The 13,117-nt window shown below is 37.5% G+C and overlaps 1 protein-coding gene and 1 non-coding gene across 4 annotated transcripts in view; both read right to left on the bottom strand.

The window, feature by feature from the left end:
- LOC143669761 (disintegrin and metalloproteinase domain-containing protein 21-like) overlaps positions 1-13,117 on the bottom strand; it is a 62,614-nt gene that overhangs the window by 7,649 nt on the left and 41,848 nt on the right. The window contains exon 1 of one of the 3 annotated variants that reach the window (XM_077144353.1): positions 3,425-3,580. The exons of the other annotated variants lie outside the window; for them this stretch is intronic. The gene's annotated coding sequence lies outside the window, so the exon portion shown is untranslated. Of the gene's footprint in view, positions 1-3,424; positions 3,581-13,117 lie in introns of those variants that run through there. 3 annotated transcript variants of the gene reach the window in all.
- LOC143670059 (U5 spliceosomal RNA) lies at positions 5,619-5,734 on the bottom strand. Its single transcript, XR_013169240.1, has one exon. It is a non-coding gene; the product is annotated as a U5 spliceosomal RNA (small nuclear RNA).

Below are 13,117 nucleotides of genomic sequence, written 5' to 3'. Positions count from 1 at the left end.
ATCAGTATTACCCTAAAAACAGGTATACAAATATAACACACACAAAAATGAAAACTACAGAGCAATATTTCTCACAAATTTAGATGTAACAATTCTCAACTTATTACTAAGAATTCAAATCAAATGATGCACAAAGGTTCTTATAAATCACAAACAAATGTGGAATTTATCCAGTTATGCAAGGCTGCATCAACATTTGAAGATCAGTCATTGTGATCTAACATCAATATGCTAAAGAACAATAGTCATATGTTCATGTCAACTGACACGGAAAAAAACATTTGACAAATTCAGCATTTATTTATGATTCAAAACCAAAACCAAAATTATCAACATTCCAGGATAGATGAGAACTTCTCCAATCTCATAAAGATAATCTAAAACAATCAACAGCTTAATCATACTTAATTATGAAAAATCAGATGCTTTCCTCTAAGACTAGAACAAATCTAGGAAGCCTGTTATCAGTGCTCTGATTGAATAGAGTACTGAATGTTCTGGTACTTTGAAAAACTCAAGAATTTAAAAGCATACAGATTGGAACAGAGGGGAAAAAAAAAAAACTGCCCCCATTTGCAGTTGTCACACTGTCTACACTGAAAACCCAAAATTAATTTTGCCTCACCCCCAAAATACTGTAAATAAAAAGTGATTCATGGAGGAAACAAGATACAAAATCAACAAACACAAAATGAATCTCATTCCAATATACAATGAACTTACAATTTAAAATTAACACATCATATTAAATTGCTGCAAATTAAAACAAAATTTGTAGGTACAAATTTAACAAAACACATCCTATAGCGGTATGGCAAAATTTACAAAATGCGGAAGAAAAATAAACAAAGACCTAAATAAATGAAGAGAAATCAAGTTCATGACTTAAGACTCAACACGTTAAAGATGTTAATTTTCCATTATTTAACTATAGATTGACTACAACTCTAGTCAAAATTCCTGCAAGGATTTCATAAATCCAGACAAGTTCATTCTAAAACTTTATGGAAATGGAGGGCCTTGAATAGTTTGAAAAACAAGAAAAAAGTGAAGGATTAATTTCCCCATGTAAAAGTCAGCTAAGTAGCTACAGTAAGGAGAAGATGATGATTATGGAATAGGTATAAACACATGATTACATGGGAACAAATTTGATAACTCTAACCAATGTGCCCACCTGAATTTTGATTAAGGAACAAAAGCAATTCCATGAAGGAGGAATGGCTTTTCAAAAACTGGGGATGAAACAATTGAAATTTCATAAGTAAATAAAGTAAATCTATTATCTTAAGCAAAATTAACTCAAGTTAGATCAAACACTTAAATTTTTTAATGTAAATTATCAAACTTTTGCAAAAAAAAAACATACAAAATAATCTTTGGGGTCTAGGAATAGGCAAAGAGTTAGACCTGACACTTGATTCATTAAAGGAAAATGGATAAATCATATCACATAAGTGTTTAAAAGTCCTCTGGAAAAAGTCCTGTAAAGGGGATGAGAGGGGATGAAAAGGCAAATTATAGGCTGGGAGAAAATATATTTAAGTCATGTGTACACTAAAAGAAATTATCTTTATAAATATTAAAAGCACCCAAAAGTCAACATTCAAAAAACAGAAAACAAATACAAATAGAAAGTGGTCAAAAGATATGAACAGATTTTTCACTGAAGCGGATGAACCTGTGGGTAATAAGCACATGAAAATGTTATCAACATAATTTGCCATTAGAGAAATGTAAATTAAAACACAATGAGATATTACTATGCATCTATTAGAATGGCTGAAGAAGAAAGTCTACTTGAATCTTTCTTCTGTGACTTCTGGAATTTTCCCTTCATGAAAGGCAACACAAATCGTGTTTCTGTTCATGAAGAAACACTGTTTCATGGAGCCCTCCTGACATACACTAATCTTATCAAAACCTGCCTCTTAATAATGTGAAGCCCTGTGGAGTAGAAGTTTCCTACTCTCAGAATCCCCATATGCACCATGGTCCAGAGGCTAGGTTCCCATTCAATTTCCAAAGCCACTTAAAAACACTAAACCAGCAATTATCGGATTACCTTTCTTATCCTTAGTTCAACTCCCAAATCAATCCTGCACAAACTTAACCTTGTTTCCTTCATCTAAGCTTACTTGAGAAATTCATAAAGACCTCAAATAATTTTCCTTCACTTTAATCCACTTATCTCACAAAGCCAATGGATTTTCTCCCATCCATAGGTGGCCTAGCTCCAGAGTCCATCAATTCAGTCACTCTGCCAAACTCCTCATTCAAACAGGATTGATACCGTCACCTGCTATATTATCCTCTTCTACAACAAAGTACCAACACTGCTGGGGTACAAATAAATACAAAGACCAAAATGTTTCAAGAGTGCTTTTTAAAATGAGGAAACATACTCAGAACTGGGCTGAGACACCCTGCCTCTGCAGGCAAAAGGATGAATTCATGAATAGGTGTTTATTTCAAACCATTCCTTTTAATCCATATTCCTTTGTCCTGGACAGTGATTTCATTGCTTTATGACTTTCACTGAGATGACAGAAGGGCTTGGATCACTTGGGTACATGCCCCGTGGTAATGGGTAAGCCCTCATCTCACAAAGTGCCAGAAACACACCAGAAGGCCAATAATTAGGTCAACTTCTGAGATAAACACGTCTCACTGGTGAGTAAAACACTGGTAAACTGATTTGCCTCCCATGGTTCTCCTTGACATGAATGTTCATCTTTTTAGTTACTTATTTGGAATGTGGCTAGCTTCAAAGGTAAGGAACTGTGAAAGATACTAAGTTGTTGAGAATGAACCTAACCCATATAAATGTGTCAGAATGTCTTCCTTTTACCTCGGTGTGGGGGAATGTTGAAAGAAAAGAAGCAAAAATCCTAGAGCCAAAAAAAAAAAAAAAACAGAAAAAAAATTCCTGGAGCCAGTCCCGTCATTTGATCACATGACATGATTTTAAGGACTCCAGAAACCACAATACCTGATGGCACATCACATTGTTATTAAATAATGCAACCTAGTGCTAAATCAAACCTATGTTCTTTTATAATACAAAGACAGATGTACACTTTCTCTTTATCATCTATCCCCTTCAGGTCCTTCAAATATGTCAAATCTGTATCCTGAATATCATCTCCCCTTCCCCTGTCATTCATAACCTAACTCAGTGTTTTCCAAACTGTGAGCCACAACCTAATTGAAAAGCCAAGTGGATCTCATCCAAAAAATTCAATAGAATGGAAAATATTAAAGAGCACGTTAATGTCAACATGATCTGAACACTTGGCTACAAAGTATGTATATGTGCATGTCATGTGTGTGTGTGTGATGTGTGCTTGTATCTTCTGGTGTACATGCATGCCCCATACTTCATGCTTCCCTGTTTTATAGCCAAACTTCATGAATGACTTACCAGCAGTAAAACTGGCAGTTTTCATCACCCATTTTATCTATGGCCTTAATCACAGATGGTTTGTGCCTCCTTTTTCTATGAACACAGATTTTTATTTGCGATCTCACATGTCAAAGGGAAACATAACTCTCCCCTTCCTCTCTCAGCTGATTGAGTTCTAGATTTAGCTACTTAGCAACAAGAAATTCTCAGTTCTGCAGAACATAACAACGGGCTTTCAAGTTCCCCCCTTCTGTGACCCCACAGGTCTACAAATTTTAATTGATCTTCAATATTAATAATCAGGCTAGCATCTTCACTCCCATCCTATACTATTTGCCCACTTGAACTTCAGTACTTTTGCTGTGCAACTGCTCTTTTCCCAGAATATTACTTCACCATTGAGACAAATTGTAGAACACTTCATGTAGTTGTAGGTGAAAGAAAAACTTTATTCCATTATAAAAACGTTTGCAATTAATACAGACAGCAATGACTTGCAATCATTCCATACTTTCAAAAACAGCTCACATCATTTAGTATATGCATGCAAATTTTCTTCAGGTACGTGAGCAAAAGATTTGAGACTATCATCTAAGAGAAAGACATAAATCAGATGCAGAAGATCAATGATATTAGTTCAAAAAAATGGATGTAAATTTAATACATAAATTGCAAAGGTGCCAATTATTCAAGAGCCTGAGTTGTACATCCTGGTTGGTGGAGTTTGTTTACATGAAATAAGGTTATTTATTTATTAATCTTCCAACTTAAGAAGTTAGCTGGAAAACGGAGAAGATATTTTCTGTAATCTTGATATATATTGGTGTTAACCCCTTCATCACAGTAAGGCAGATTTGCAAAATTTTCCTAATTGGACTCCTCAATTTCTACCATGCTTTGGTCAAAACTAACTTCTAAAGAGCACCGTCGATTATGATTCAATCACTAGGCTTAGTTTAATAGCTGTGTTACAACATTTCAGTTACCTGGCTGTCAAACAGGGGACCAGAGTAAAATGCATAGAACGTCATACTCTGATTTAAAAGTTAGAACTAAACAAGTTTCTTTAGTTTTGGATCTAATTAGAAACAGCAAGTCTGAGAGAGTAATGTTAGTGAACTAATTAGGTTTGTTTTCTCCTATTTGATTAATTTTTATGTCATCACTAAAGAAATCTTAACTCAGGTATAGCAAGACGTGTAAGTTTTTAGATGGAAATTGTCTTGGTTTACCAGTAAATAATTGAAAACACTTCTATTATTTATACTATTTCAGCCATACTTTTAATACTTGATTCTTAGGGCTCTAAATTTTAATTTATTTATTTGAACAAAATTACATATCACATATTCTACCTCAGTAACCTTGGTCAAGAGTAGAAGACATTTTATATTTTGGTGAAAAGTTTGTTTTGGATCATTTCTGATAAATTACCAAATGACTGATTAAAATATGAGTAATTGAGCAGGTATTTTAAAATCTTGGAAAGATCAGTTGTCCTTATTGTCCATTTACAAACATGGAATAAACCAAGGACAAATGTTTGATTGCTTTATGACTACATTCAGGAGATATACATTGAGGACAAAAATGTTGGTTTATGGTTGTCAGTAGGTACTGGTAGTCTGAAATTGGTCTGATTGTAGATGAACAAATAATCTTCGGACACATAAACAAATCATGCAATATTGTTTTTGGGGGGTATGAGAAAATATTTGATACCTGGTTTTTATTATCTGTCCCATATCTCTTTATTTTCTAATGCCCCTTGGGTCTCTTTGAGGATCCTGGAAATATTAGTCATAAGTAGTCAGAGATCTAGTGTCTACTTAATCCATGTAGAATTCTCAGTATTATGATATTTTAGAGGATTTTATGGCCAGATAGCAAATCAAACCAATAGAACAAACTGACAAACTTAGCAAGGCATACTGGGAAATTTACAGTGTTTACGGAGCGTGATCTTCCATTGAGTGACTTGTGGGTTAGCCTTGATCACTGTCTGTGTACATGTAGGACTCCCCCATGGAGTCCTTCTCTCAACCAGTTTGCAGCTTAACCTGAAACAGAGTCCCTGAACCAGCTCTACATCTCACCTATGGCTATGGTCACCAGTGTTCCCAGAGTGAGATAAAGTTTCTTAACTTCTCTGCACCAATCTGACTTTGTTAATGGAGCTTTGCTTTCAGAGGATCTGGGTGGTTGTTCTTTCAGCCTTGCCTGAACAAGGCCTCAAAAAATTGGTTTCAGACTCAGAGTTGTTTCTCTCCATGGAAATCTTCAGTAAAAGGCAAAAGATTTATACCACCTGAAGAGAAACCATAGTGTCTTTTTATCATTGTAAAAGAAAGGATTATTTACATAGCTACTAGTATATATTTACAATTTATTACGTATAAACTGTTTCAAAATGTTTAAATAAATAAACAATTGATAAGGGAAATTATTAAAATATAATGTTGAAAAGTATGCACACATTTTTAAGATCAGGATAGACTGTTCTGCTCTTCCTTATCTGATTGTTTCGTACAAAGAAAACTCGTGTCTTTCTTCTATTTCATGTCCCCTCTCCTGTCACCAAACTTTACCATCTGTGGCCCTGGCAATGTAGAACTCCTCGTAGTTACCTATTTTTGAAAATTACATTCTCGCCTTCCATCTAGAATGATCTATGTAAATCTGTCTGCTTCATCATTAAAATGTCTTTTCCTCTGCAAAGACTTCTCTGCCTTGCCACCCTGGAGTTTAGTGAGTAATGGGAGTGATATATTCAGTAAATGTCCAGGGCATGACCAAAAATAACCCTATCATCCTAATTAAAGATGAATTTTAATTCTAGTCTGTAACATTGGTATACTAAACCTATGTTAAACACCAACCCCAAGGTAGATGTAAATGCCATATGGTCACTAAATATCTAATACCCAATGGTTGAAACACTGATACAAATTAAATTCCCCAGCTCTGAGATCATTAGATAATTATGTTGCCATATTTTACACACCTTTTAGCAAGTTAAGTCAAATATACCATTTCATGGTCAGAAATACACCAAAATGTGTGAGTCTGTCTTCGTGCCACACTTCAAATTCCAACTTACCCTTATCAATATAATAATTTTAAAATGTGTCATATGGAATATATAAATAAATCTCCAGTAATAACAAATATGATTCTCTGATGTCTGTGCATCTCTCTTACATGTTTTTTTCAATTTCTGTGTGGATCATATTCTGAAGATTTAAATAAATGGAGGTGTTCTGGTTTGCTAGCTGCCAGAATGCAACACACCAGAGATGGATTGGCTTTTAATAAAAGGGGATTTAGTTTTGTTGGTTCTTCAGAGGAAAGGCAGCTAACTTTCCACTGAGGTTCTTTCTTACATGGAAGGCACAAGATGGTCTCTGCTGGTCTTCTCTCCAGGGCCCTGGGTTCCAACAACTTTCCCCGGGGTGACTTCTTTCTGCATCTCCAAAGGCCTGGGCTGAGCTGCAAGTGCTGAGATGAGGAATGCCGAGCTGCTTAGCTGTGCTACGTTGCAATCTCTCATTTAAGCACCAGCCAATTAAGTCAAACGTCACTCATTGCAGCAGACACGCCTCCTAGCTGACTGCAGATGTAATTGGCAACAGATGAGGTTCATGTACCATTGGCTTATGTCTGCAGCAACAAGACTAGGTATGCTCACCTGGCCAAGTTGACAACTGAATCTAACTAACACAGGAGGCAATCATGAAAGGTACAAAACAAGAACAGAGATGTCCACCTGATCTATTTCAATCACAGCCACTTAGAAGTTATTTCATTTATAGTAGCATCAACTTCCTCATGTATATCAACTTTGGATTATTTTCCATCTTACAACAGATCCAGAAATCTTGCGTAAAGTGATTGGTGTATGACAAGAGCTCAAATATATTATTTCCTTTACTTTTAGAGAGGATATGAGAACTCCAACAATTTTTGAGGCCAGCCACCAATCTTATCATTGTTCCCTTACAAATATTGCTCTTTTATGTCTGGCTGCTCTGAAGATTTTCTCTCTGTCTCTGGATTTTAGCAGTTTTACTGTGGCATGCCTAGGAATGTGCATTTTTGTGTTTATCTTGTTTGGAGTTTATGGAACTTCTTGAAGCAGTGGGATGGCATCTTTCTTCATTTTTTTGAAAATTCTGTCATTATATCTTTGAAAATTACTTCAATTAAGTTATTTCCACTCTTCAACTGCATCTCCAACTTTAGGGATGTTAGACCTTTGATAAATTCCACATATCCCTTATTTTATAATCTTTTTATTAATTCATTTTTTTCTGTTTACCTAGGATGGGCATTTTTTTCATTTACCTTTCTACCAGAGAACAATAGAGATTTATATTCTGTCAAATTTGTTGAATCTCTCCTCTAAGGTCTTAAATTCAAATGTTGTATTTTCCAGTGCTAAATACACATTTGATATATTGTATAGATTCTAATTTGTTTAATAATTCTACGTATTTCACAATTTTATTATTTCTTGCATTTGCTTTAAACTATTAATCATAGTAGTTTTCTTCATTACATCTTGGATTACAATCTGGCTCATCTCTGAGACACCTTCAGGTTTTCTTTAATGTTTTTCTCTTTATTATTGTTCATAGTTTCTTATATTTTTCATCTTGGCAATTTTTATTATATGCTAGAATTTATGTACGACAGAACCATAGATGCTTCAGGTGGCATGACCTTCCACTTGAGAGGTTTCCATCTTTCCTTTGCTAAGACATTAGGCTGAAGGCCTGATAACATCACTATAGTTAGGGATTGAGATGGATTAGATTTGAGTGTAGTTTTAGTAATACTTGTTCTAATTGCCGTTACTCATGAAATCAATCATGAGCCTCCTGGACTTTCAATTGTGAGCCCAAAACCTTCTATTTCCTCAGCCTTGAAAGAGCTTCACTTCCAGGCTTTTTAGCCTCCTTTCCACGGAACTTCAGAACCAGAAAGTGTCCTAAAAGGAAGATAGTATATGTGCTTGAGGCATTCCCCCTTCCACTAGATTTTTCTTTCCTAAGTACAAAAGGATTGCAGATGATTCTGCTTTATAGAAGTTTGAATGTAGGTCCACATCTTCTCATAGAGAACTTAAATTTAGTGAATGTGACTTGAGTTTAAATTTGATGACCCTCAAGTTTGTCAGATTAGTAGCTGGTCTAGTCGACACTAAGAGGTTTTTAGGTTATTATTCCCTGAAATCTTCCAAAATGGATGAGCCAAGTGAGATGCTCATTTTACCTCTAAAATCATGAAGGATTCCAGGGAAAAATGACTTAACAGTCCACCACTGGTTTACCTTCTGTTTAATTGTCATCAAACTTTACCGCTTCCACAGCTCTCTGATGTATTAAATGTAATTTTAAAAATTATTTCACCTAGTTAAGTTTTTTCAGAGGAATCACGGGGCTTCTAAGCCATACTACATCCTCTGTAGAATTGAAAGTATCTTCTTTTTCTTATTTTCTAGCCAAAATAACATGGAAGTTGTATGGCAAATATAATTCTCATACTCTTTAAAAAATAATTTTAAGAAAACTGTCACCAAGTTTTAGTAATCTTGCCAAGATGGTGAAGGGGAGTAGTGAGGAAAAACTCACAAAAACTTTTGATTCCTTTTGAATTCTGCGTTCACAATCATCCCGTGCTGGTTTAAAACTGTTATGCACCCCAGAAAATCCATGTTCTTCTAATCCTAATTTAGTTTCCTGGGGGCAGATCTATTGTTTGAGTGGAACCCTTTGATTAGATAATGCCTGTGGGGCTTAATTAGTTTACTGGAATCTCTAAAAGAATTCAAGGGGGATGGGGTGGAAGGGAGGGAGAGAGGGACGGAGAGAGAGAGAGAGGCAGAACTGACACAGAAAGCAGAGGAATGAAACCAAGACACAGATACTAAGATAAGAGATTAAATCCAGAGTTTGTCCAGGAGAAGCTAAGTAAGGGCCCACAGATGATTAGAGTGAAAGCCACTGGAAACAGAACCTGAAAGCAATGAACTGGGAGCATGGACCAGCAAACGCTAGCCACATGCCTTCCCAGCTGACAGATGTGTTCAAGATACTAGCTGCCTTTCCTCTAAGAAGGTATCCTCTTGTTTGGTGCCTTAATTTGGATATTTTCATGGCCTGAGAATTGTAACTTGTAACTTAATAAATCCCCTTTATTCATTTCTGGTATATTGCATTCTGGCAGCAAACCAAAACACGTACCAATATTAGTACTTCATCAGTCAGCGTCCAGTAAATAAAAGAGAACATATCCATGATCTTAAAGACAGAGACATACGGAGTTGGGTAAATAAGTGTTGAAGGACAAAAAAAGTTAAAAGCTACATTGAATTAAGAATTAATAAAGTGGAAGATTTATCTCATGAGACTGGGGAGCAAAGGAAAGAGCTTGGAGATATTTGAACCTAGAAGACTCCAGGAATACCTGTGTGGATCTGGAATTCAGAACTCTTGACTGTAGATACTGCTCAAGTGGTACTGAAAACTGTGGTACAATGAGAAAAGGCTGAAAGGGTTGAGACTCAGAACCTTGAGTGTAAGTCACTGGCTAGCTGTGCTGGTATATTTGAAGCTGAAATTGAGATTGGTTTGGGAATGATATTTTTGAAAAATCATATATTGTTCCAGGAGGATTGTGGGAAAATGGCAAAATAGGAAGTTCGAGGATTCAAGTCTCTCATCAGAACAACTATTAAACAGTCAGGAACCATGTGAAATAAATGTTTCACAATTCTGGACCCCAGTAGAATATTGTACACATCTAGAGAAGAGTAGGAAGAAGAGGCTCAAAGAGAAGTAAGTTGTATTCTTCAGGTGGATGTTACCTGGCATCCATTCCCTACTCTTGCAGCAGACTGCCATGGGGTCTGTGCTGGTTTGAAAGGATTTGCATACGCTAGGAAAGCCATGACCTAATCTTAAACCAATCTTGTGGGAGTAACCATTTCTCTTAAACCCTATTTAGCGCCATATGTTGGAAACATGATCAGATTATCTCATTGGAAATGTGACTCGCTCACTTGTGGGTATTAACTTTTGAATAGAGGGAGATGTGATTCCACTCATTTCACATGGGTCTTGATTAGTTTACTGGAATCCTTTAAAAGAGGGAGCATTTTGGAGAGAGCCCATTTTTAGAATGACAAAAGTGCCATAGAGCAGAGAGTCCATGCTGCCAGAAGCTTCTGGACATAAAGAAAGACTACATCCCCAGGGGAGCTTCATGAAGCAAGAAACCTGGAGAGGAAGCTAGCAGACATTGCCATGTTCACCATATGCCTTTCCAGTTGAGAGAAACTCTGAACTTCATCGGCCTTTCTTGAGTGAAGGTAACCTCTTATTGGTGACTTAATTTGGACATTTTTATAAACTTGCTTTAATTGGGACACTTTCATGGCCTTGAACTATAAACTAGCAACTTAATAAATTCCCATTTTAAAAAGCCACTCCATTTCTCATTTATCACATTCTGGCAGCTAGCAAACTAGAACAGGGTCCAACCACTAGCTAGCTCACGGAATATAAAAACACTCATCCCCAACACCAGGGGTGGGATGGCCTATTCCTGATTCTAGCTTTTGATTAGTGACTTTTGATCACTGGGGTCCTGACTGTGAGGGTAGCTACTGTTTCAGCCCATCTCCGAGAAAGGTGACTGAAAAGACTTAGAGACGTTAGGCTCCCTCAGAATTGTGGTGGACAGTTAGTCAAAGGGCTGCATTTGCTGGGCAGGTAAAGAAAATGCGTATGTGGGAAGTTGTGGAAGAAATCCCTGACACCCTTCCCGATCCCCTCCCCAGGTCAGTTTGGAGTGAGTCTGCACTCCCCTCATGGATACTAACCTTGTTTGGGCTGGAAAGACTGACTTGGGAAACTCTTCTCCAGTGTGCCCCACCCCCTTTGAATCAGCCTTCCAAGCAAAAGTAGCTCAAAACAAAAAAGGAATGTAAGAAACTACAAAGGTGTACAGACAACCTGGGACAAATTCCTGCCTGCTCTAAACAACTGAATGACAGGGGACTATCTCCTGGAGGGGAGACAGAGGGGGCATTTAAACCCCTGTAGACAGGACAACTCCAAAACAACTAATAAGCACAAGCCCAGGATAAAGCCCAGAAAAGATAGGGAGGACCCTGCACTCTGCATTCATCTAAGGTTGATCTCCTGCGAGGAAAATCTGTCTTACAACCAACTGGCTACAAAATCAGAAGGCAGGGTGCACAGATAGGTCAGTGGTTAAAATGCCTGCCTTCCATACAGAAGACCTGGGTTCGATTCTTAGATCATGCACCCAAAAAAATGTAAAAAAATCAGAAGGCAGACATTTCAGGAAATAAATCCACAAGTTAACATGTTAAAATGTCCAGTACATAATAAACCAGTACAAGAAAAATGAGGGATTTCTGGTAAGATGGCAGACTAGAGGTGGCCAAGGTCATCCTGTCTTGCAACCAGTGATGTGATAGAAAAATGACCAGGATGGTGGATCCAGGGTGCCAGTGATCATGAAGGGTCTTCTACCCTGAATTGGGAGGCCCTGGGCAAAGTTCTGTGAAATTGGGACAGAGGGAACGGGGTGAATGTGCTTGGTCATGACTCTGCTTACCAATGCAGGTGGTTTGGGATGAGTTTCCCTCCAGTTTCATAGCTTGCAGTGGCCATGGCAAATTTGGAAGATAGCAGATGAGCTTCTCCTTGTGTGCACAGACTCCACTTGGCCAGGGTAGAGTGCGTGCTCCTGCCCTTGTGATGCGCTGCTGTGGGTGTCTGTTTTTTATGGTTTTTCTTTTTCTTTTCTTTTTTTTTTTTTTTTGGTGTGGACTGGTGGGCCCTTCCCCGGGGAGGAGCGGGAGACAAGGAGTGTCCCAATCCAATATCCAACCAGCAAAAGAGACCTCTTTGGGTTCTGGTGCCGCTCCCCTCCCTCCACAGAGGCCTGAAAACCACAGGTGTGTGAAGCTGAAATACCTGATCCTGCAGCCTGGCATCATCCTGGGGGTGAGCTGGGGGCCATGAGATCTGTCAGCCATGCAGGACAAGTCTCCATTGTGGTGCGAGTCGTTCACCCCCCAGTTTCAGGGTTGGCAGACCTGGCTGGAGTCCTGATTCTAAATCTTAGATGTGGGAGGGAAATAAATCTGCAAAACAACCTTATTAAAACATTAAGATGTCCCATCCACAACAGAAAAGCATATGAAGTTCCACACAAACATGGCTCAGCCAAATGACCAAATTAAATCACCTGAGCAAACACACAGAACTTGGAACAGCTGCTGAAGCTTTTTCAGAAAGAAGCATAAAGATACTGGGGATGCACAAAGAAGAGGCATCTATGGCTCGACCAAATGACCAAATTAAATCATCCAAGAGGACTCAGAATTCAGAACAACTAATTAAGGTTGTTCATAATGATATGAAAGATATCAAGAGGTTACTAAAGGAGCTAAAGAATTTGAAAGAATAGAAAAATATCAGACATCATAGAAGTGAAAGATACTGTAGACCAGATCAAAAACATATTAGAAGGCAGGCAACAGTAACTCAGTGGCAGAGTTCTCACCTGCCATACCAGAGACCTGGGTTCGCTTCCCAGTGCCTGCCAATGTAAAAAACAACAAGAAAAACATATTAAAGACTCATAATAGTAGATTTCAAGAGATAGAAGAAA

Source organism: Tamandua tetradactyla, chromosome 26, assembly GCF_023851605.1.
Source record: "Tamandua tetradactyla isolate mTamTet1 chromosome 26, mTamTet1.pri, whole genome shotgun sequence".
NCBI lineage: Eukaryota > Metazoa > Chordata > Mammalia > Pilosa > Myrmecophagidae > Tamandua > Tamandua tetradactyla.
Note: the sequence above shows the minus strand (reverse complement) of the source record. Positions and strands in the feature narration are given on the sequence as shown.